The sequence below is a fragment of the Onychomys torridus genome, chromosome 10 (assembly GCF_903995425.1).
Source record: "Onychomys torridus chromosome 10, mOncTor1.1, whole genome shotgun sequence".
NCBI classification, from domain to species: Eukaryota; Metazoa; Chordata; class Mammalia; order Rodentia; family Cricetidae; genus Onychomys; species Onychomys torridus.
In genome coordinates, this window is record NC_050452.1 from 80,265,148 (window position 1) to 80,268,639 (window position 3,492).

A 3,492-nucleotide genomic window follows, 5' to 3' on the forward strand; every position below is an offset into this window, starting at 1 on the left:
GCCAGGCATTTAAAGGAAAAAAATGAACAATCTAAATCTCCATCACAAAATGTAAAATTTGTGGTTTAAAGAGGAGAGAAAGCAGTAAGTGAATGGAGGTAAGGGTTCCCACTGGCAAAGGGGTCCCTTATTGGTGAATTTCTGTGATGCTATAAGATGCTGGCTGTGTTTTGTTATTAGAAGTTTTGGATGCTATGTTCACTGAGAACTTTTATTCTTCTGAAAGATTTAACTTTGTGTCTCAGTTTATTTCCTCTTTCCAAATGCAGCACAGTGAGAAATGTTCCTGAAATAGCACCTTCCCCCAGGAAAGAGAAGAGAATGGGAAAATGTTCAATTAAGCTGTTTTTATTTTTTGTAATATAGAGTGAAAGTTCTTTGTTACTGGAGGGAAATGATACAAGATCAGCAAAGCTTAATACATCAGTAGTGAAGTGCCCTTCACAGTTACACTGTGACACCCTTGAAATGGACTTGACGAAAGAACCAAATGTCATGTTCCACCTAAGAACTATAGTTTAAAAAAAAGATGTTTTCCTCACCTTGTAAGGAAGAAAATCATTACCAATATAGAAAGGCAACAGTCATTAAATAAATTAAAAGCATCTTTAAACTTTTTCCATATACATATAATATATATTTAAATTGCCATTGACTGTACAAGCATTAAATTTTCAACTAAAACATTTACAGAAATTAGTGTGAAAAGTTGAATGGAAAGCTTTGATTTTAGAAAAAGGAATCATTTTATCCCTTATAAACATTGGAACACTGAGAAATTAGACTTACCCAAGATTTTTTACTTAGTTGCTTATTCATCCTTACATATCAGGTATGCATAGCTATTCTCCAACCCAACCTTGATTCACGTGTCCAGACATTTATTACTTGGTAGCACAGAGAAAATGTAAAGCTTCAAGATTAACTGAATAATAGTTACAAAAACATTGTATAAGTCAGACAGATTATAGTATTACTTACAATTGTCTATGAAATATTAAATGGGTAATAAGACTTTTATACAGAAATAGTAAAACTTTATATTAATGAATAAATGGTCATCAGTTAATACATAGCTACGTGAGTGTAAAATTTAATCTGGAATACTGCAATCCTGAGATCTAAGGCATTCAATCTTCCAGTTTCCTTCTACAGCATCAGATTCTGTAAATGATAAATTATTTACACTGGTTACAATGAAGAATTCTTAAAATACTGCATAGATATGGGTAATCCTTAACTGGAATTCCAGAAAGCAGTTATCAGAAAAAGAATGCACAGACTAAAGCCAGATGGGATCCCAGCTCTAGCAGGGGGAGGTAGACACCGGCTCCCACCTCTAATCAAGAAGCTTTCTGCAAATGATACCTATTTGCAAATGGAAAATTAATTTTTCTCAATAGAGTGTCACTGGGAATATTAATCACACTTCAGGGTAGACTCTGTGCTCAGGAATAAATGGTCAACATGAAACTAACCCAGTGGTATTTTTGTAGACTTTCTGTTTAAAAAAAAAAAAAGAATTGTTTTATTTTCTTAAATGTCTTTCTGTGTGTTCATTTCTGTCTTTGTGTGTGTGTGTGTGTGTGTGTGTGTGTGTGTGTGTGTGTGTGTGTGTCTAAAAGAATGACTAGGGCAGTATTTGAAAGGGAAGAGAGGAAGAATGAGGTTGAGAAGGGAGAGAGACAGAAAGAGACAGTGCAAGCAGGTTTTATCTGGGAAATAGATTTAAAAATGTAAATCTTTCCACATCGATTCCCAATATTATATAGAAGAGTTCTCACAATGTTATGTGGGCACTGTATGGAAACTGGTACCTAACACTTTGCAAAATATTCCATTTAAATAAAATTTTATTAATTAACATGTCAGTCAATTCACTTTAACCCCTTCTACTAAAATAGTTTTAGGAATCTTTTTTTTTTTTTCTATGCATAGCATAGTGTACCTCCAACTTAGTGCATGTTGACATGATGGCTAGCAGCTGTTCAAACCTTTATTCCCATTGCTGAGAAAATGTCAAAGCTCAATGTGTGCTGATTTTAGCATGTCAGCCACTAATCAAAATGAAATATTAATTAGTCAGTAATTGCTAATTTCTATCACTGAGGTGAATTGGGCACACTGTAGGACTTAATACGCAGAAAGTAGGAACTGATTTGAGCTTTAAAAGACTGGGAAAATTGCTATAGTTTGGGGTTGGGACATCTCTAGGAAAAGCTCAATTAAGAATTCCATCAAATTTACTCAGGAAAGCAAATTTTATTTGATGAAAAAGACCCATGAACATGTAACTTTGTGTTTCTGTGATGTATTCTGCTTTCAAATTTGTCCGAAATTTTGTTAGAAAGTAATTTCGTTCCCCACTTGAGTTTGAATGTCTGTAACTTTATGTTACAAGAATGAAAAGTGAACCAGAGGAAACCAGGTAACGTAGGCACCTGCACTTGGTTTTCCAGACTCCCACCCACCTGTGACTCATTGAGAGTTAAGACATAGCCACATTAGAGGCCTTTCCAACTGGAAAGAACTTTGGCTGCCAGTCTTATGTAATAGCCATCAAATAAAATACTGCACAGAGTGCTGCTTTCATCTATGCATACCAAAGTGTATCTGATGCTTCATTTGGTTTACGAACAGAGTTCTTACAGTATTTCTGTATCTGTTGTCATCACCCCTGAAAGACTACATATAAAATAGTTCATTTTAGAAACCAAACTCTCAGCATTTAGTAACGCCTGGATTCCATAGACAGCTACAGGCAGAGATGGGAAAAAAAACCCGTGTGTTCTGATCTCACATAAGATCTGAGGTGGCTTTCTTATTTCTAATTATCATGTAAGACTGATCTAAGAGACACCACCACCAACCATACATTACCTGAAATCTCTTTCTTTCAGGTAAATACAATGACCAAAAGATCTTTTAAATTTTTACTGTGTGTGTGTGTGTGTGTGTGTGTGTGTGTGTGTGTGTGTCCACGCGCCACTGGCTATCTCCTTCCCCTATGTTGGTCCCAGGAATGGCTTGGATAATAAGTACTTTTACCTACTGAGATACCTTACCACTTTGTGGAGTGAAAGATCATAAAACAAGTTTTAAGGGCAAAAATCTAAAAGGAGGTACTTATGACTATTGGAAATGGAAATAAACTTCGTCTGTATTGGCTCCCTTTCTTAGTGGGTATTTTTAGCAAGCTTTGATTGAGTATAGGTTTCATGACTGAGGCCAATATCTTGATCTCTGTGGTGAAGAGCCTAGAAACAAATGTGGGATCTGATATTCACTATAAGATAGTAATTTACTTGGTCATTTCTAACAGTTTTTAACCCTCAACATCTATGGACAGTATCACATGAAGAAATAGGATAATAACAAGAGAACTAGCGAGCTAATAACTTCAGGAAGGATTTCTGAAATTAGCTTAGAGCAGATCAAAACACATGTTAAAAAAAAAAAAAAAAAAGGAGATTCAAAACTGGTGTTCCTGAT